The 23,002-nt window shown below is 38.3% G+C and overlaps 2 long non-coding RNA genes across 2 annotated transcripts in view; both read right to left on the reverse strand.

The window, feature by feature from the left end:
* The window catches only part of LOC115625306, a 35,049-nt gene extending 17,211 nt beyond the window's left edge, over positions 1-17,838 (reverse strand). The window contains exons 1-2 of the long non-coding RNA XR_003995522.1: positions 17,197-17,838; positions 4,936-5,597 (exon numbers count right to left, since the gene is read on the reverse strand). This is a non-coding gene — a long non-coding RNA (uncharacterized LOC115625306). The remainder of the gene's footprint in view (positions 1-4,935; positions 5,598-17,196) is intronic.
* A 2,296-nt stretch (positions 17,839-20,134) lies between these two features.
* LOC115625576 lies at positions 20,135-20,515 on the reverse strand. The gene is made up of 2 exons (XR_003995537.1): positions 20,373-20,515; positions 20,135-20,310 (listed from the first exon to the last, which is right to left on the reverse strand). It is a non-coding gene; the product is annotated as an uncharacterized LOC115625576 (long non-coding RNA).
* Positions 20,516-23,002: the final 2,487 nt, after the last annotated feature.

The raw sequence follows: 23,002 nt of genomic DNA on the forward strand, positions 1-23,002 counted from the left end.
TCGATCAAATTTTTTGTAAGGTCAACTTAAATTGAAAATTAAGTTTCGCATTTTTCGCATTTGAGGTCAGCAGCTGCTGCCGATTTTATCGGCATCTATTGACCAAGTCATGCGTTCTCGATGAGTTGCAATTCGCAATTTTGCTCTAATACCTGCAATATGGAGTTGCGCCTCGGTTGTGGGGTAAAAAGAAGTGTGGCATCTTTCATTTAAGAGTCGTGGCGTATTTGGAATCGACTTAAAACTTTTTTCATATTCTCATTGATGAGAAATGAATAATCGTGTACGATTCTTCTAAATTAGTGATGAAGTAGGCTAAAATATTGCCGAAGCTGTTTCTATTGCATTAAATCCTGCTTTAAGTTGGTACAATATGTTTTATATTAAGCTAAGACTTAAATCAGATTTAGCGATTACTGAAAACTTGCGTAGTCGAACCGTTCTACTGTCATTTGACCTGCAAATATATATGTACATACTTTCTTCTATCAGTAAAGGAACCGAAAGAGCTGTTTAATTTGAAGGAGTCTAGGCACTGAATTTACTGTTTAAGGACAGTGCGTTTATATGGAGCATTTAGAAATCGCATGTAGTTTCTACAGAAGCTAATATGAAGAGCCGTGAAGGTGTGAGAGTATCAAAATTTTGTCAATTAATGAGGGTCGAATTATTTTGGTTCAACCCACGACAAAATAGCATTTTTGTTCTAAAACCTTTTCCATGATATTCCTATTCTACATATTAAAAAGAATCTGGTGAGTTACTTTAAATAATTTTCTAACTTTTTTAAATAAATGAATTATTCATTTGAACATTCCAGTTCAATGCATTTATGCATTTGAAAACCTTTTGAAAATGTTATCATTAAACATACAAAGTTGGCAAAATTTGAGCTTGAACATTGTTTTAAGGCGGTTATAATGGCTCAGGCTCAATAGAAATGACAAAGTACTAAGCTAAAAGAGTATTTACACAAGCGAAGCTTTAATATGTGGATAACTGGAAGAAAACAATTCAAGGGGAACTACCTATTTGAACTCAAACTCGTAGCCCAGTGTCCAACAGCCCTTTTTTCTCACAGAACCCTTGTTTTTTGTTTATCAAACGTTGATTGTGATAATTCAGTAAACAAGTCTTACTTTATACATGTATGTTTGTATATATGGGGTCTTAATTGCGCTCGAGCCTCACATTTCGTTTTGAGTAAGTATTGGCTCATATCTAAGCACATTTCATCATGAATGTTGTCATGAGGTCATCGAGATCGAAACTGTCTGAAATCGTCTCTGAGTACAGAAATAGTTACATATATAGTAAATATATGGAGGCATATGGGTGCGTTCCAACAAAGGGAATGCGCTAACAATGGGAATCGTTGTGGAAAAATTTGAAACTGGGCACTGTCAGTAAATCTTGTGGGCCAACAAAGTGTGGCAAGTTGACGAGGCAGCGATGCATGTAAAACGGCTGACGTTGTCTGTGTGGACAGTGATTAGCACTTGGCACTGGGCACTGGGCCATGGTGGGTCTTTTGATTACATAAGGCGTTAGTGAAAACGACTTTGAAATGCACGAGCGTGTAAAATACACGGCCCGTCAAAGAATGTGCAGAAAAAGGCCGCAAAGAAAATCAATTTCGTTTTCCTTGACCTCATGGCTGCTCTGCACCCCAACGGGACAGAAGAGCGGTTCAGCGAGAAAGCAAGAGAAAATGAGATAGAGATAGAGAGTGGGAGCGGGAGCGGGATGTAGACGACAAAGGATAATTGACGGTCATTTGAAATGCAAAGTGACAAAAGCCAATGCAGCAGCATGCAAATAGATGTCGAAATAATGTCACCGGGTTGCCTTTGCAAGAACCTACAGTGGACCCACAAAGTCAAAGCGTTGAGCAAGTTGGCCAACAAAGTAGTCGGGCCGTCTCTGCTCTAGAGACCCGCCGAACGGAACGAAGCGAAAGGCAACGAAAATAGAAATTTGAAAATGATTTTCATTGCACGCGATTTTCCGAGCGTGCTAAATCAAATCAATTTGCAGCACACAAATGTTTAATTGTTTGCCACGGCAGATTTCTAAAAACTGATTTCCTCTACATATCGCACATATTTCTGTGCATATGTACATATGTACATATATATTTATATACATAGTACTCATATGAATGAAGAGGGATCAGCAATAGAAATTTCACTCATTACTACGGGCTGGTTGGTTTGTAGCTTGCCCAGAGACGATTCAGAGCGTTGCATTTGATGGCGCATTCGAGCGATGCCATGGACAGCCAAGCCCCAGCGCATCATAAAGAAGAAGTGTGTCGAGATATGGGAATATTGGAGCCAATCTCTAGATGCCAAAAAACAAAAAAAAACCGTTGAGCAATTGCAAAATGGAGAATGCAGAAAAGGAAATAAACAACAGAATACCAAAGAATGATGGATGGAGAGTAGGGAGGACGCCGATATGTACATATGTATATAAATAAGAAGAATATACATACATATGCAAGTATGTACATATGTATGTAAAGAAGTTCGTATGTATGTAGGTATGTATGTATGTGTAACAAGAAAATGCTGAAAATATATACGATACGAGATATATATGCAATTTTTGTTGATTCGTTAAGGTTCTCACTGATTTTTTGCAATTGTTGACAAATGTGACTTTTTGTAACTTTCTTAAAAATAATTTCAATTTTCATTTCAATTTCTTCAATGCTTCAAATTTTGTATGTTTTTGTTTTGTAACGTAACGTGGTAACTAAAACGGGTTTAAACAAACTGAAGCTTATGGCTAAAAATTTTTTTAGTATGGTAAAATTATAGTTGTAATTAACTAAAATGTAAATGTAAATTAAGTTAAAATATAAAATCGGGACTTGAAAGAAATATGCGAGAACTTCATATGCAGGACTCACCCTGTACGCAAGGCCATGCGCTGCGCCATGGGCTGTTGCTGTTATAGCACACACACACACATACACACAGTACATGCTTGTCGAGTCCTCAATCATTGTTGGCTCCATGACGTTTGATGTTGTTGTTGTTGTTATTGCTGTTGTTATAGCTGAATTTGTGCAATCGGCCACTGGATACCACCAGCTGTGTTCACTTGCTTGCAGAATTTCAGAGCGAGCACAGGGTGTATCCAGTGGCAGTCGCACAGAAGCACATATTACCGAAAGCTCTCTGAAAGCTTAGCACGGACAAACACCACAAGCTCATGGCAATCTCTGCAATGCATGCACATTTGTTGTTGTTTTTGTTGTTCCACCGCGTTTATGAATTGCACACGAAACCAAACGTATGGACATCTATGATGTCTATGATAGACAATAAAAAAAAGCAAAGAACGAGTTCGCACTGCCATTACTGATAGTCAAACCTTAATAGCATCTTGCATAGTTGTTCTTATATACTCTAATGTACATACATATATGTATAGATACCGGTATTAATTAATTATCTGTAGTTTGCGGAAACTAATCTGCAATTATACTGCTGTGCCAGGGCCATATAATAGCTTACTGAGCTTATTTGGGTTGGAAATGGACACTGCAGTTATTCTATTGGAGAGAAGTATGGAGTTGGAAGTATTGAAAAGTAATTAATGCACAACTTGTTGCGTTTCATCCTTATTTTCTGTCGATGAATTTGATTAACGTCAGCACCTCCTTATAGTGTTCGACTAGTTGATATTTCGTCACGAAGGCATCTGTGCCCTTTAAAGCTGTACTCCCGATTGCTGTTTGCTGTTCGTGTCCACCAAACAGCTGCCCGACTGCCTGCCTTCATGCTCTTCTACTTGTTTGAGCCTTTTAGGTCCCTTTGCATATCTCGCTTGGGTTTAGGTGTGTATGCGGATGTGTTTGTGTGTTCGAGGGCTGCTTACGCATGTTTCCGAGGGCGTGTGTTTTCGATGGAAAGGTCAAAGCGTAATAACAACAAAGGCGTACAAAATGTGTTGCATATGTTAAGGCGGAGGTTTGACCAGCTCCTTCGACTTGTGTGTGTGTGTGTGTGAGTGCGTGTAAATGTGTGCGTATGAGGCAGTTAAAAATGTATCTTGGTCTTTATTCAAATTGAATTTCACAAAATTTTGTCAGATGCCACAACACTTAACACAGCCTCACACACCTACGTTTATTTATATCAGCAAATCAATTTCCCACACCTGATTACTTTATCTGCGTTTTCGTCGTTACTTGACGCGTCACAAAATTAACGCACAGTCGCGCACAAATTTGTTTTGCCATATACACAAACATATACATACTCACACACACAACTAGGCGTATGCTCAATATATTTAGCGTGTGTGTGTGTCTGTACTTCAATTGATGCCCTTATCTTGTTATTATGAGTCGCGTGTGTGCCTGTGACGAGTGCGCGCTCAACACTGAAACGTTTTTTGCCAGGCAGCGAACCTGTGCGAAGTGGCAGCAACAGTCGGCGCAGCAGCCTCAGTATCCTGGCTGCAGTGCAGCTCGGGTGGTGGCGCACAGGTGCGCGTCATCTCGTGCGCCACTTCCCGAAAAATATGCAACAGCATTATGCATACACACGACGGACACACGCAGCTGGTCCTGAAAGAGAAAGTTGCTGGCAGGCAGCTGCTTGGACGACACCGCTGCAGCAACAAACAGGAGCAAACAGTTGGCAGCTGGCGCCGACGTTTAAACGCGCCCACGCAAAAGCTGGCGCAAGCTTTCTCCAAGTCAAAGAGCTTTTGCTCGCACTGTTAACAACAACAAATATTATTAATCGATGTGCGATTCCTCCTGTCTGTTTTTTCCGTTTGTATCTCATTAAATTATTAACCTTTGAACTTAGCGTTTTCAATATTGTCACTCAGCTTGCAGCCAAACACGTACACACGTACACGTGCACACTTATATACATTTGTATGTACATACATATGTATATAGATACTTACATGCCTGCAATTGCATCGCTCACCATTGCACTCCAGTTCCAGAAGAGCTTTCGCTCTCTCTCTCTCTCTCTCTCTGACTTTGTTTCTGCCTCTCCCTACCGTTTGCCGGCGTGTTGCTAATTTATGCGTCGTCAGTGGTGCTGCGGAGCGTGACGTCTCTGCCGCTGTCGCTGTGTCTGCCGCAGTCGCAGTCACGATAGCGGTCGCTTCCGTCGAAGCTCGTTACAAGCTTAATGGAACAGCCGACGAGCGCAACAATAAAAATATTTTCAAGTTCAAGTTGGGGGCCAGTACGCATGTCTGCGACATATTTGTTTGCCCGCTCGCACACACACACACACTCACACAGCGATACACATGTACGTGCGTTGCATTGGCCGCGCCGCTCGCTTGGAAGCTGCTGTCTTCGGAGCGAGGATGGTTTGTGCTTGTGGTGCACTTCCATTGTTTCCCTTTTTTGGTCTTTTCTTGTTGTCGTCATGCAAAAACAGCAACAGCAGCGTCGAGGACGCATACACGACGGAAACGCTCATATGATTTATTTTCTTCCCCCGTTCGTGTTTACTTTCGGGCAAGCTCATGTTGTGAATGTGTGTGTGGCTTGTTGTTGCTGACTCTCTCGACCGTCGCTAATTAAATTTCCATGCTGACGCAGTTTCGCACTAAAAATAAATAAACAAAAACATTTCTGTTTAAAATTCCACAAACTCTCGTACAAATGTTTGCATGAAGCTTGTATGCACATATGTACATGTAAATACATACATACATATGCATGTATGTATATGTATGTGATCGCAAAAAGAAGGCAAACATCAATTTGCATTTTTAAACACATATGTATGTACATATATTTGCTTGTACATATGTATGTGTGTACTTATGTTCATATTTTAAAATTTTGCACTTGGCAACTGCTTGGAATGCGCGCACAGAGCAAATCAGTTCACGTACATGCGTATGTACATACATACATATGTACAAGGAAACAGCGAGCATTTCAGACCATTGAGGTGACTCATGATAAATAAAAAATAATGCGTATATCGATAAGAAAGGTACCTACACTAGCGGTGCCGGTTGAGGATTTCATCATATTTCCCCATTTTTTTGAAGAGCTCCATAAAATGTACACATGATATATATGTGAGACTTATGAACTCAAAAACAAACCACAGTTGAATTCAAATTTCTAACTCAAATATTTTATGAGCGATGGAGCGAGGACATTATAAAGCGCCTGCATTTTTTCACAGGTATTCCATACCATGCATCCTTAATTTTTTGGAATGACATGTCAAAATTCGCTACATTCTGTTGGGCAAGCACTTTTTAACGTTGTTCCATATGAGTGTATTATAAATTTGCTTGATTTCAGCGATTTTTATATTTATGCCTACTTTGGCAATACTTGCCGCTAGACCAAGTCCAATGTTGTAGATATGTTCCTAAAGTGGTGTACAGGAAAACTCCATCAACGGACATCTCTTTTATCCGGCCGGACACTCTCTTCGGCGGACACTTTTTCTAAAACATTCGAACGATGTATAAAGTTTTTAAGTATCCCCTTAAGCGGGCAAAAATTGGCCGACCGTGAATGTCCGGCCAAGAGAGTTTTCACTGTAATTGCTCCTAAAATTTGTTTAAAATTCCGACAGACGCACATGTTTTGTTGAAAAAATTTTGCATTTAAGGTCGACCACACGTTCATTATTATTACGCATTATTTCGCCTTAAAATAGACCCGAGTTGGATTTGTTGAAGTTTTTTCATTGATCATATGCATAAGTTAATTTAATCAAAATTTTAATTTTTTGGCCCCCCTTTGGTAAAAGCTGCCTACGCCCTTGGGTGGTACTTTTTTTATACACTTTTTAAATATGTAGTTCCCCCTATAATAATCTCAGCACTATAATAGTCTAGGTATTTTCAAATAATTTTGGAAATCCGCAAAGCCAAAATGTAGAAAACATATAATAATCTTATAGCTAGCTTTTCTTTTTGGTGGGTACTTTTTTTGAAGATTTAAATAAATACTAAATTACAATATAAACAAAAATGTTTGATAACTGTCCAACAGACGCGCCCTTTCTTTCAGTTATTTTTTACTTCCGATAATGTTCTGTACGTCATACGGATTCGTAACACCAATTTGTACGATTTGAAAAGGCCTTTCTATGCCTTTCAAAATTGTACAAGAATGGATAAAGAAATTGGAAAACTGGATGCAATATTCCTTATATATTGACAGACTGTTCATAGAAGTTTATTGGCATAAAACATAGACTGGCGTACTGCAATACGTATCTGTTAGTTAGAATTAAAAATGTATTGTATTTGGAAAAATATTCAATAGCGTGAAGACTCCTAACGCAATCTACATACATATGAGAATGCACTTTAAATACCTAATGTTTTCACTTCCCGTGCATAGCTCAGCTAGCGGACAAGGTCTTTCGGGGGCGTTGCATCCACCTGTGCCGAGTGCAACGAACTCAAAACTAAGCAACAGCAGAAAGAAAAACTGTAAAAACTATTCCTAATGTTGCCATAAAATCGGAGACTCTTTGTAAATCGCTGAGCTATGCATGCACTAAATACAAACATACGTATATGCTTATGTGTATGTATGTGTGCCAATATCTATACTCGTATACTATATGCATTTGATATTGATGCAAATTTCGCACAGTGCACTTGCCAAATACGTGAGCTATAGCGCTCGCCTAAAATCGATTGGCTTTGGGTCGGATTGCTGAAAGTCCATTTAACGGGCAGCTGGAATGCCTGTAGGGAGGGGTGTGATGTCCTGGGGAAGGGTACTGCTCTGGCTGACGTGCACTGCAGGCGCAGTACTCGCAGTTTCAAAATTAAACGGTTAGCAGCGTGTGTGAGTGAGTGTTTGTGAAAATAATAATAAAAAAGAGTGAGGCAATAAGTGCGAATGAGCGTCACAAAGCAAACAGACGCTAAAAACGACGGGTGTTGGGACGCTATTTTTATTTTGATACTCTCTTTTTTTTGTTTTAAAGCTGTTACTATTTTTGCTTTTGTGCGCTTTTTATCGGTAAACACGAGCAGAAAACGAAATTTAACGTTTCTGTGAGATGCGCGCAAGCGAGACAGCTGCTTGCTTACGTTCGTATTGTCAATGCATGTACATATATATGTACATAAACGTGACTATGTATGTATATATGTGTGTATGTACGTGTCAGTTGGCTTTATTGTTGTTTGAAGCGCTTTTTTCTGTTGCTGCAATTGTTGCTGTTGTTCGTTGTGCGCTGCTGCCTTTGCTTCCTCGTTGTTTGACGTTCTACCCGCTGCTCTCACTCTCTCTTGCTCTTTCTCTCTCTCTTTCTTTCTTTCTCGTTCATGTGGCGAAACGTGCCAAACTGGTTTGACACACACACACACACACACGCACACTCTCTCACAGCGAAAGCTATTTGCCTCTGGCTCGCTCTCGCGCATTAGCGCGCTGGCAACCAGTCGTGTACGTGTCTGTCTGTGTGTATCTCGACTAGTATCTTAACCTTGAACTTGAAATACATTCAGCCCGTTGAAGCTGTCGCCACCTCGACACACTGAGCAACAGAACGGCAGCAGCGACACCGACAGTGGCAGCGAGACGCCTGCGTCAGCGTCCGACGCCGACCGAAGCAGCGATGCCAACTTCAACATTTCGTTTTATTTTCGTTATGTATGTATGTACGTTTCCTCCGCGTTTGCCATGTGCCCCATTTGTCTGTTGCTCTGTTTTTCTTTGTTACTTGTTTTCAGCGTTCGCGCTTTTTGCGCTTTCTTGTTCAGGGTGCGAAGATAAAAGAATTCTCTGCACTTTTACTTTGACATGTCAACTTTGGCTTACGCGACGTATACGTAATCGCCAGCACATCTGGTGCAATACAAACAAATGTACACACATATGTGCATGTTCCTTTTATAGAGACATGCATTGCCTGCATTGCCGTCCCTATTTATTTAGTAGCACAATTTATTTGCCTTGGCCGCCTACCTAAGTTCTTTTTGGGTTGAATTTCAAGCGGGACAATTTTATAACCTGCTTCTAAAGCATTAAACGTCATACTAGTTTAGTGCGAATATGTTTAACATCCAGAAAGATGCGTGGCAGACCCCACTACAAAATATCCATACAATATCTTGATCGGGACGAGTGGATGTAGCCATGTCCGGCAGAACCTCCTTTATATAAACGCAAGTTGCTGGAATAACCAAACTTTACATTTAAATTCATCTAGTTTACAACTGCAAAAAAATGTGATTTTTTTGCGATGTTAAAAAAATTTTCATTGAATTTATGAACAAGTTAAAATTTAACAATATATTTAAGCCTTTTTTATGTGGAGGCACAGGCTTTTGATTATTTAATTATGAGCTTATGAGGTTTCGTTATTGATTATTGATTTTATCAATCCTCTATCTGTCCAGCAACATAACTAAGATTTAATTTCTCTGCGTGAAAAATTATACAGCGGGTGAAGATAATACCAAGAAAAAAAATGGCAAGCTCTGCAGTTTTCAGTATCAATTTCTAGAATTCAACTCAGATATTTACAGCTTTTATAATGGACTAAGCCCACATTATTTCTGCTCAAATCCATGTTGGGTTCTTTTTCCAAAATGCAACAAAATACTTTTTTTTTTACATTTTTTTAAACTTATTTTTGGTGTTTTCTCATTTAGGCAAACATATTTATAAGCTTTATTTAATATAAAGAATTTGTTATAAAATTATTTACATGCTTATGTACTCACATGCAATCAAAAATGATATTAAAAAATAGGCTACAATTGCATTCAAAAGTCAATGTGCAACGAAATGATTTTGAATTTTTGAATGTGCCAAACGTCAATTATCATGGACAATATTCCTGGGATGCGAATTGTTTAAGCAGAAAAATAGAAAGACACAAACTACATTTGTTTTCTTACAAGCATGTTTTCGTCAGTGTATAGAAACTTCTGGATATATTTTTGTTTGCCAACTTTTCCTATAAGAAAGTTACGTACAATTCGCTGGCCAACCTTGGCGGCTATTTTCTCATATATTCTATTATAAAGAAAGCTGGTTATTCTTTATAATAACTTTATAATATGTATAGAGGGTTAAAGTAATGACTCTTATACTGAAACGACCATTTCTTTTCAAGTACTTAACCTTATCTGGAATTCTTGTTGGTTCTTCTTGTTGGTGTTCTCAGCACACAAAGAAAAAGTTCCCCTTAGGAAAACAGTGCATCAAAATTAAGTAAGGTGCCGGCCACTAATACGAGTACCAGAATATTTTTCTCTGTTATGCCAAACATTTTAGCTCACTTAGAGTCAAAATAAATGACGAAATTGTGGTTTTTGATTAACAACTTTATAAAAACATGAATTATAGGGTTTTCCCAGAAATAACGGATTTAATTAGACCAAAGATCAAAGTATGAACAGTTACTGAGCAATTTATTTTCCGGTTTTAATTTTTTGCAGCTCAACTCAGAACCGGCTCTCAATAAAATTTAAAGGTGAAACCAATTCAAAGGAAATTAGTTTTTTTATAATGTCGTCATAAAGAATAACAAAAATCAGATAGAAAATTGCAGCGTGTACTTATGTATATATATAAACGAAGATATGCTTTCCATTATTTCGTATACTCATGCAAAAAGTTAGGAATAACTGACTGGCTGTTGAGGCAGCCCCTTATCTGAGTTCCTTCAATCACCATATCTCAGCGTTATACGACACCTAATACCGACCAAGATGATGATGACGACATTCCCTGTATAGTTATGTATATATGTATAGTACACACATACCTACATATGGATGTAGTATATAGTATATACAGTACATATATGCAGTTGCACAAGCCGTGCGCAATTATCGGGCGAGCGTGAAGAATTTTTTTCACTTCATACTCATCAATTGTGTGGGTGCGGGTGAGGTGGTTTTGGTTTGTGCCCCTTGCGACTCCAAACTCGGCAATTGCCCATTTAAACTAGTCAGAGTGCTGGTAGACTTTAAAGCACTTGTTCCCTTCTGTTTTGGCAATTTGCATCTGTTTACTGACAACTTGAAGCCATGTTTCTTGGAAAAACTGGGAGGGGATACTGCAGAAGCATACAGCCGCTTCTACACTAACTAAAAGATGCTGATTGGGATCGACACTGAATAAAGCATCCGTTTAAGGAAAAACGCTATTAACTTTACATCAATTTCGTTATATTCGACGAATTCGGCGGAAAGCATGCCTCGCAGAATATTGACTATGGGGTGAGAATCCAATATTATTGCTATTGCGCATTGCTCTAAAGCATAGTCTCAAAAATGTGTTTAAAATAAATTGCCACTCGCTGATAAGGTAGTTTTTCTTTCGTTGTCAGTTTTCCTCGACATCCCTTCCCACTAGTGAAGAAAAAGCCAAATGAAGACTGATCAGTTTTGGGATATTCTTATAGAGCTATCTGTGCGTAGGAACCTATGTGGGGCGACACCCTTTAAGGACAGAATTCATTTGCAAGGATATAGATCGTTTTAGTGGATAGCGACACCTTTTAAGAGAAGCCCCAACGTTCAGGGTTAAGCAAATTTAAGCGACCTGAGCAAATAGTAAAGTTGCTGGGTGCCTGTAGCAATATAGTACAAGGACAAAAGGATTTAACTCAACTTATCAAAGAAGAGTGAGTTGTCTTGGTTCAGATGCAATAGCTAGTTGATATAGAAGTTCTCTGTGTATAAGGTCTAGCGGGAAGGTTCTTGTTATCCCATTCAAGAACAGAATCAATGTTCAAGGTTTAAATCTGCTAAAGAAGGCAGAATTGGTTGTTGGGAGCAAATGGCTGTGGCGTTGTCGCACTTTGAGGATCTGGGTCTGGGTCTAGGGCTGACGCTGACGCTGACAGTTGGCTACCAAGCACATGCAAAGCAAATGTTACGTAAACGTTTTCCGAAGCGCAACGGCACACATCTGTATCTTACGAGAATATTTACTGTATACGTATCTACTATGTACATACATACATACTGGTATATACGCTTTGTGCAAACAGAGGCGGCACGCAAGCAGCAAAGTCAAGTCCAGATACATACATATAGACATAGAAACACACACATCGCTGTTGTTCTTTTTGCACTTATTGTTGCTGTTTTCGTATTGTTATTGGAATTGTTCTGTTCTGCTTGTTGTTTTCATGCCGCGGTCAGCGTTGTCTGGAAAAACAAAAACAACACACCAATGGCGATGGCTATGGCGATGGCTATGACGATGACGATGACACACACATGCACATTCAAATCCACTTCCACGTCCACATCCACATCGCAGTCTTGATGGCAGTAGCTTGTCGTTTCGGTTTTGATGCCTCGCTGCGGTTACGTGAGTGCAAAAAAATAATTGCAATTGCCCCGAACAGTTTTCAGTTTTCAGTTTTCGATTTCAACATTTGGTCGGCTCTGGCTGCGCCGCCCATTATGGGGCAACTGTATTGTGTTTCATCTGACACCTGCGATCGTGTGTCATACTCGTCGCTTAAATAATCTATGTACTCGGACATACATACATGCATTAACTGAGTTACTTGTCAATTCACAATGCATTCATGAAGCGATACATTAAGATAGAGACAGAGTGTATAAGCAATCAAGAGACCCCATTAACTTTAAACGCGAATCGAGTGATCCGATTGTGAAAAGAGCATTTGGTTCATGATGTAATGTTAATGCTCGTAATTTCCTGAGAAATATGTTACCCCAGCAGCCGTTAGAATAGCAATAGCGTTTAACAATCGTTTAAACATAGGAAAGAAATATCAGAACAGCATTTGAATAATCAAGTTTCTATCTCAATATTTCTGCAATTGGAGGAATGGAAGAAATGGATTAGAGAAAATATCTTCTTTTTAAACATTCCGTGAAACATCGGCCGAAACGATAGGAGGCCTAATACCGATGTTCGTCTATTTGTTTCAATTACTACTTGCACCATAATTTTTGAGATGCTGCGTCGAAACTTAGCACTGATGCTTCAGTTTAACAAAGATAATATGTCGAGGACAAGCATGCCAGAGAGCTAACGTGGCTTGTTTTTGCATACGAAACGGGTTCTTGAGTAGTCATTAAAATTATGTTTGAAGTGAAAAATACACAAAAAGGCAAAATAAAATTGAATACTTGAGCTGTGCAAAAGAAATATCACATAAAGAGTGAATTTCGCACTGACAAAGCCTGAGTTTATGCCCAGCTTTTATATAACGAATATATATGTTTATACTGTATTCTCAATGCCCGATTAACTATTTCAATAACTAGCTAGCGCCGATTCTAAACGGCACAAAACAAAGAAGAAGAAAGAACACTTCCAAATAACTAAACATGACATTAAGAATGCGTTTAGCCCATCTCTAAATATTTGCAAAAGATTGCACAAATTTCTTTTCGAAGCACATAAGACGCGGGTATATACTTTTGCAACTTATCCTATACCTATATTTACTCAATTATAGATCAATATAAAGACGAATTATTCTGTAATTTTTAACTTTCACTCAATAAAATAAATTAAATCATTCAATAAAAAATGTATACTTAATAAAAAACATGAAAATCGAATAAAAATTGAATAAACAAATCTAATTCTACAAATTGATAAATATTTCACGATCTAAAATGAATTACTTCATATCACTAACACCACAAATTAGTATTTATTTATTAGACTATGTATTTAAATATAATCATAAAATGCTAAAATCTCTTCTCATAATTAATAAATTTAAAGGAAATCAATGTAATACAACTAATAAATATTCTCGAATTTTTCCCCCTCTAAATGAAGACCTCAAGATCACAAATTTGGAAAACCATAAATAAAAAATTTTCGAGCACCAAAAAAAGAGGAATTCTTTGAGGGAAAAAAAGCGTTATAAGAACATTCTTTTGGCATACGCGCTCAATAAATTTTGTAATTCAGCACAAATTACATATATGTATAATATATGTATAGATGTTTATAATAATATATACTTATATGTATATACTAAAGAAATATAAGTACACACGTACTAATCTACACCAAAACAAGAAAGGAATGCTAAAGTCGAGCAGACACAACTCTTAAATACCCTGACCACCCCACAAAAAAGTAATTAAATTAATTAAATTAAATTAATTAATTAATTAAATGTAATTAATTAATTTAATTAATAATTTAATTTAATTTAATTTAATTTAATTTAATTAATTAATTAAATTAATTTAATGAATTAACTAAATTAAATATAAAATATTCCATGCATGCATACATACATTTACATTTACATCAGAATCGTGCCTTATGCGTGTTTGTGTACTTGTACATATGTATGTATGTGTGCATTGGGCCTGGTTATATGGCTATAACTTTCTTTCCGATCATTCTATCATAATGAAACTTGGTATACGGATATATAATCATAAACCTAATGTGACTACCAAATTTGAAAATACCAAGAATTACGGGAGTTATAGAAAATCGTTAATAGGGGGGGAGTGGGGGGGGGGGGGGTGGATCAGAAAAAATGAACAAACTCGTCCTTTCTCGGTCTCAGGAGAATCTGTATACCAAGTTTGGTTATTCTAGCTCTTATACTTTCGGAGATCCTTGCGTTCATACAGACAGACAGACGGACAGACAGACGGACAGACGGACATGGCTATATCGACTCGGCTTGTCATGCTGATCAAGAATATATATACTTTGTGGGGTCTACCAAGCCTCCTTCTGTGTGTTCCATGTGCACTCGCACAAAACTAATATACCCTTGTACCCTTTGGGTACAGGGTATAAATACGAGGTTTAAAAAAAATACACCTGCTTACAAAGTTTTGAGATATTTAAAGTCTGAGGGCGCTGCGTTTTTCATTGTTAAATCACTAGCCGATTTGGAATTTGGTAGCACAAACAGTGGCAAAAGGCAGCCAGCCATCAAAGTCATTGCTAAATAAATGTATATCGCGCAAATCGCATTGCAAATTGGCATACATATCGAATGGAAGAGAAAAAGGGTAGGAATCTTCGTGGCTGACGGCAAGCGTTCGTGGACATGGTAGTACTACAACAAACAAAAGTACTACAACACACACTATATGTGGTATGTATGTACATATGTATGTGCACATGGCAATGGTGCCTAACTTGCAGTTTGCTTCTCAAACTTTTTTCTTTACGCTTCGTATGTAGATATGTATGTCGCTTTTAATCGAATTGTTTATATACTTTTCAAATTGTTTGTTAATTTTTGCCACTGCTTTTGGAATTTTTTTTATTTTGCCTTTTACTCGGCGTGCTCTTTAAGTTCTCTTTTGCTGTGCGTGCTACGGGAATGCTGTTTCTGCTTCTTTTTTTGATATTATTCCTATTTTTGTTAATGTTATAAATACAATTTTATCTTTTTGCGAAAATCACATGAATAATGCTGATGTCTTTCGGGGAATTCTACACCTTCAAGAAGTGTGGGCGAGTGTGGGGGGTGTGGCGTGAAACTTTTCAAACTTTAAGATGGTCGTGGCAGCAACATCACCAACATCACCAACAACAACAGAGTGAAAATAAAAATTACGAATATAACTACGACGCAATTCATGAACTGTAGTTTACTCACACTCTTCTCTGACACTCGTTCTGCTTCTCTCACGCTCACTTTATCGTTTATTTTCGTTTTCGATTTCGTACGTACATACATACATACAAACACGTAAGCTTGTATGTTTTTTTGGCTTATTGCACTTGGGGGTTGTTTCTGTTTCTGTTTCGTTCCGATTGACGTCTTACGACAATATTGTTCACAGGATATCGTCGACACACATATGTATGTATTATGTATTGCGCGTTATTGTGAAATTCCTATTTGCCACTTTTTACTTATAGATTGTACTTCAACACTAATTCCGTCAGTTAAATAAATTGCAACTTTTTCGACTTGTTTGTTGTTTATTTGTGGTGTTTCGGTAATTATTGTAACTGCGCAGCATTGACGCCTTCAACCAGCCAACAGCCTTAGGGCCCTAACTCTGATGGGTTGCGATCGCTTTAAGGTGCCGCTGCTCAATGCCGCTGCCGTTGCCAGCGAGCCGCATGGAAAGTTCAGTTGCTTGACGTTGCTGCGGCGTAGTCGACGTCGGCTGCGCAGCTATCTATTGCAAAGTTCTGACCGCTGCGGCTGTCGTGACGCCTTCGTCAAGTTTAGCTTTGCTCTCCCACTTTACTTGGTTTCGCGCACTCTCTCTATCTCTCTCTCTCTCTCTCTCTCTGTCAGTCTCTCACTCACACTCGTGCCCGATTGTGTTTCGTCAAGTTCACTCACGCTTCTTCCTGTTCCTGTTCTACCACATTCTACGCAGCCGTTTCTTCCTTTCGTTGGCGTTCGTTTCTATTTCCATTATTGTTGCTTCTCTTACACATTTACACGCCATTTTGAATCGCTTCGTCGTTGGCCTACTGCCCCACACACCGACGTTGCCAATGCCAATGCCAAAGCCGAAGCCATCACGTCTGCATGGGCATAAGTATGGGGTACATACATACATACATAAATAATATGTGATATGTATGCATGCATGCACATACATATATACATGCATGCATGGGCATGGCCTTCAACTGTCCCAATCCCATCTGTCGCGCTGTAGCTGTGGTTGTTGATTCTTCTTCTGCTTCTGCCACCTTTGCTTAGCTTTCACTGTCGACTGCTCTCATTCATCCATTCATGTCTTCTAGAGTTTTTTTCCTACTTGTTCGCGTTCTTTTCTTGTTTTCTGTTTGCAATTTGACAATTGTGTGAGAGTGCGCAGCGCCGCCACGAAGATGTTCTTACTGTAAATAATAACATTTTCTGCCCATACCATGAATGTATGTAAATATGTACACATACATATGTACATGTATAATATGGGAACATAGGAGGCCTATTAATAATGTGCTCAGATATGATATTACTGATTTTAACGTTCATATGCATGTACATACATACATATGTATGTATGTATGTATGTATGTGTGTGTAATATTATTGAAATCATGAGGCCGGATCGATCATAGTTTTGTAGCTGGTTGTTAAAATGGGTAGTCAGCAGATTTAGATGTGTTATGAATAAATAAATACTGGTATTGTATATTTTTTTAGCGAATGCATATTGCATATATAATAATATACTATATAATTTGTGTCGATATGTTTGCCAAAAATTTCGTTAGTGTACATAATTATATTTTACCTTCATCCTTGTTCAGGAGTAGCATATTTGTTCTGGTTCGAAGAGTCTTACTTTTATTTGCACAGGCTTTTTTTACTGCTTCCTTTTTTTAAGTCGTACTGGATAACGCAATGTTGCTTTCATTTTTCACTTATTTTTATCTGAGCCATATAGGCTGGAAAAATCACATGTTCCCACGCATACCAGTACAGTTGTATCTGCATATGTGTGTGTGTCTGTGTGGAGGTGAGTAGTTTTGCTTCCTTGATGGGTTGCTGCACAAAGGAACTCACTCGAACACTCTTGACAAGATCAGGCAGAAATCATTATAATTAAAATGTGAGCTCTAGTTTGACACTAAATTTGCCTTTTTAATTTCACTAGAATTTGTTGTATTTTTTGTTTTTGCTTTCGAAGCTTTTGTTATGTTCCACAATTACTCGTAATTGACAAAATTTGCAATGTTTCATATTTTGTTTGTTTGTTTATTGCCTGATCGTCAACTTAATTTGGATGTCTTTTAGAGTTGATTGCCAGATTGAAGTCTGCATGGAGTTGTCTTATTATGCCGAATCGCACTTGAAAACTTTTTGTAGCGATTGGGGTTTTCTTGCAACCATTTTATTTATTTATTTTTGTTATATGTATTTTTTTAGATGAATTTTTTATTCCGTTTGCAGAGAAACTTACGTTGTGTTCTTGTCGCTTTCCGCGCTTTCAATGCCAGTGACAAGCGCACAAGAAAAGGCCTGAACAGATCTCTGTCGGCAGCCGACGTGACGTCGCAGCAGCAGAGGAGCAGCAAATAACGAACCAGACAAATGAACGGGACGGGTTGAGACGAGAAATGAACAAGTGTGGGTTGCTTGCAATGTATTGGCCGATGGGTCATGTGCAGGGGGCAGGGGCAAGGACGACATCAGTGTATGTTTGTGTGAGAGTGTGTGTGTGTATGTGTGTGTGTGTGTGTAGCTGACTCAATCACCACTCAGCCACATTGCGGGTAAGCGAGTCAAAGCGGAGCTCAAGTTCAAGGATGTTATGTAATAAAACGAAACGAACAGAACGTACGAAAGAGCCAGAGCACTGTCTTCTCGCTGAGTGTGTGTCTGTGTGCCTCTCTGCATGTGTGTGAGTGAGAATGCATATAAAGGCGACTCTTCTCTGCGTTGCTGCTTCTGCCTCTACCACTCACCAACACAAATGCAACTGAATTGCGCCATCGTAGTCGTGTGCACTTAGTTTGTGCATTCTACCATATATATATACATTGTACATATGTATGCATGCATATGTACTTATCTACGAGTATGTACATGATGTGCTATATATGTATGTATTTATGTATGTGTGGGTCATGTATTTTTACCTATAGTACTCGCAAATACACACATACATATGCCAAACTTAAATTCTCTACAACGAATCTAAGTACAGGGAATCAAAGCTTGGACTCACAACCACGATGTGCATTTTCCCTGGATACCCCTTTTTAAAACCATAACATCTTTGCACACAAATTTGGATTGCGGTCCGGACGAGGTGTACACGTGAACATCCTTTTAATGAATTTTTATACCCTGTACCCGTAGGGTAAAAGGGTATATTAGGTTTGTGCAAAGTATATAACATGCAGAAGGAAGCATCTCCGACCCCATAAAGTATATATATTCTGAATCAGCATGACGAGAGAAATCGATCTAGACATGTCCGTCCGTCTGTCCGTCTGGATGAACGCGAGGATCTCAGAAACTATAAAAGCTAGAATAACCAAAGTTGGCATCCAGATTCTCCTAGGTCCGAGTAAGGACGAGTTTATTTTTTTTTTTTAATTTTCCCCCCCTTCCCCCGCTACAGAATTTCGTCAATAGCGTCCACATTTCAAATGCTACCTCAACCAAACTTTGCACACATAATTTATATATATTTATCTACTGTTGTTTTATCCAATTCGGTCAATTCTGAGAAAAGTTATTAGCAAAACAAATTCTCTACAGTACAACCCCCACAAACTGCAGCAACAAGTTCGCTCTTCTTCTTCCTCTTTTTGCTGCTGCTATGGGCGCATATAACTCAGTGACGGAAGTTTACCTGGGTACAGGGTATTACACTGTCGGGCTTGCTCGACTGTAGCGTTCTCTCTTGTTTTAAATGAAGGTATATAACGCAGTCTCTCTTTTTTTACAGAACACTGCCGCGTATAATAAATGTTAAGCAGGCTTACACGTTTTTATAAAGAACACCACCATCACCGACGATCCGACAACGGTAGAACCACAATATCTACATTTTAGTAGTTTTAGATATTACTTATTTTAAAAGTCTATATATTCCTAATGGAGTCAACATTGTAGAACCTAATGCTTTTTACAAAAATCATTTATAAAACAAATGAGGTAAGGCATTCCATGGTACCATTACATCCAGTTAGTGCTTATGTACCATCATGTTATGTTTCGATATGATAATTCAAATGAAAAACAAGGTTCATATACAGATTTTCACTGTTATAATAGATCCAATAATACGCAAATAAAATAATACTCTAAATTTATAAATAAAATTATACTCTTGTATAATTATTTGTGAGTAGATAAAGGACAATTTTGCATTATTTTTTTTGCTCGAATTGGAAGATCCATAGGTAACAAGATTATAATAATACAGTCCCCAAATCCGAAGCGATGCAGACCAAATTTTCCACTTTTTTGAACTATTTGCTATAATGTATTAGTCATTATAAAACCAAACAGCTACATCAGCTAGTATTGTTCTTCATATTTGTGCTCTACAGTGGTGTGGGAAGTGTTTTTAAAACGCCTCCAAGCACAGGGATCGTGTGCCTCCGATATTCTACTCAATTAGGTATGGGGTATATCGAAATCTGGCCAGCTCGCCTGAAACATTTTCTCGCGCTAGAAACTGAAACTTAATTAAAAATAACGAAAACAAGATTTCCTCAGATCGAGGAAGACTAATATTATAATTTTGCATTAACCATTGTCTTTTCATATGAATACAATTAACTTATCTTCTGACCAACTTTGATAGCAATTTTGGTTAGGTATAGTGATGGAAGACTGTATTTGCATGCCTGTCCATTGCTTGGGTAGTTTTTTGGCCGAGTCGTTGCCTCTGCGTTCAATTTGGAGAAATGTGAATAATTAGCGCATTTATTGATAAACTACAGTACTTACATGGCGGTGGTGTACATACTTGTATGTATGTATGGACTTATTGACTTTTCCACACATGAACATATGTATGTGTACATACACACATATGAGTATGAGTATGTCATCAGACTTCTGCGATTTAGTACTGCCTTTTCCTGACCTATTTGCGTCTGCACTATCAGCATTCCCCATTCTTCAATTGTTGTGGGCCGTTTAATGCAATCGTTGCCTATTTTCGTTTTGTTCACTTCGCTTTTAATTTCCTAATTGAATTTGTTTGGTGTGGGTGTTGGTGTGTGCGTGTATATGCATGTATTGGTTACGTTTGTGTTTTACGCTCTTTGGCATGTTTGTTTAATTGTTTAATTTAATTAAATGCTATGCCTTGCAAACGTTTGCATATCCACAATATTGCCGTATATACATTGGCATATGTACATACTGATGCATGGTTGTATATACATACATATGTACATACATATATACATATGTAGGTGTGTACACATTTAAAGATAGCCGTCTAGTATGTGCAACAGATGTTATTGCATTCCCGTGTCTTTCATAATTTCCTTCCACCCATCAAGTCTCGCTGGCTTGTCGTCTACGTCTTCGTTTTCGTTCGTTTTCTTATATCATGCACTTTGCATGGTTATGTATGTATGTATTTTTTATCTTCATATGTACCATGCACCACCCACACTTAAACATCATACGCACACGTATGCATTACGTATACGTATTCCGAACAATCGAATTGCCCTTTGAAATTGCTAAACGTGTGCATACATACATACATATGCCAGCAAATAAGTTTAATTTACGAACACCTACATACATACTCTCAATGCAGCAGTAGCGCAGCAGCAGCGATTCATGTATGTATGTACATACAAACATACGTGTGTATGTATGGCAAAATATGTAAAAGGGCCAGGGAGGGATGAAAAGTGCAGCGAAACTACGATTGCGGGGATGGCGCATACAATTCATCAGCACTGTTGCCACAAAACCGCCCTTATACGTACGTACTACACGTTGCGCCCGCAGAACATTGCAAGAGTAGGTGACCTTGACAGTGAACTTAAAATACACGCTACAAGGATTGTTGTACATGTGTGTATGTGTGTTTATGTGCTTGCGAAACGTTTGGAATGAAACGGGGGCTTGTGGTGGGGACGCCGAAAACAACAAATGAGAGAGAACGAATGCTGACCAGGCACTTGGAGAGACATTCGCGCTCTCTGCATGCAGTTGTTGCTACACAACGAAAAAAGCTTTGTAGTACGTTGCAGTGGAAGCGAGGGTTTGGAGGGCGGAAGTTGTTGGTGGTGCTACTTCTGTCAGTGTATTGGTGCCTTATATGGCACTTAAATGGCGCATTTGGCGCGAACAAACTCTCACTATCGCTGCAGCCAGTTGCTCTGCCAATCTCTCTCACGTCGCTGTCGACTGCATGAATCATCATCGTCTTGCCTGGCAAACCAACATTTCTATTCTACTGTTGCTGCCGTTGTTGTTGTTGAAAAGCTGTGCCAGAAGTTTCGCTTTCATGTTCAGTGCAGCGCCGCCTCCGCCGCCTGCGCGCGCTCCCCATAGCCACTTATCACGTTTTATGCAACGACCAGAGCACAAAAACAAAAAAAAACCCGTACGTATGTATTTTTGTATGTTAGTGCGTTCATTTGCATTGATGCATACCTTTAGAGATGAACATACGTATGTACATACATAATATGTATGCAGTATGTGTGTATGAATGTTGTTGCTGCTCCTGGCCTGTCAATCATTTCGATTTCATTTCATTTCATTTGTTCATTTGAAAACATACTATATATGAATGTATGTATGCATGTAAACATGTTTGTATATGTATGTGTATGCATGCATGGACAATATTAGGTACATTACACAGCAGTGTGCATGCCCCTTTGACATTTAGCAGCATACATACCTATGTATGTGCGAATTTATAAATGTATGTATGTATGTGCTATATATTCTGTGTGTATCCAGCAGCTGAGTAGCTCGGCATTTTTTTTCGCATTTCAAACAGACGCCCAGTGAGCATATGTATGCATGTAAGTACGTAAATATTCTACAAAGTATGCACGTATGTTTCTAAATATGTACATATATATGTATGCATAAATCCAAGGGCGTACGCGACGTTGTCTTCTCCACACTCAGTCTATTGTTTGGGTTGAAAAAACTATTTAGAACACAAATTGAACTGAAAAAAGAACTATTTTCTTTAAAATGGCTATTGAAAAAGAAAATTTAAATAACAGCCCTATTCATATAGTTTTTATTGAAAGGATTATGTAGGTATGCAAAGAGTATACAGCTTCAGAATAAAAGCGGAAGTAGAGCTAGCCATATAAATACCCAAGAAATGCCTTTTCATTAAACATATAGGCATTTAAATGCACTGTACATATTTATACACTATGTACTTGTATAAATACATATGACCCTGTTAGTTGACTTTAACTTTTAAAATCTTTTTTTATTCATTAAAATATGTTTGATCGCCTTCAAAGTAATCCCCTCCGGATGAAATGCACGTACATGGTACGGTGGTTGTGGAACGATAAAGAAAGAGTGCAGAGGTGCAGTGTTTTTGGAACCAAACGAGTTTTTATACTCTGTAC

This window comes from Scaptodrosophila lebanonensis, unplaced genomic scaffold, assembly GCF_003285725.1.
Source record: "Scaptodrosophila lebanonensis strain 11010-0011.00,11010-0021.00 unplaced genomic scaffold, SlebRS2 tig00000072-arrow-pilon, whole genome shotgun sequence".
Lineage (NCBI taxonomy): Eukaryota > Metazoa > Arthropoda > Insecta > Diptera > Drosophilidae > Scaptodrosophila > Scaptodrosophila lebanonensis.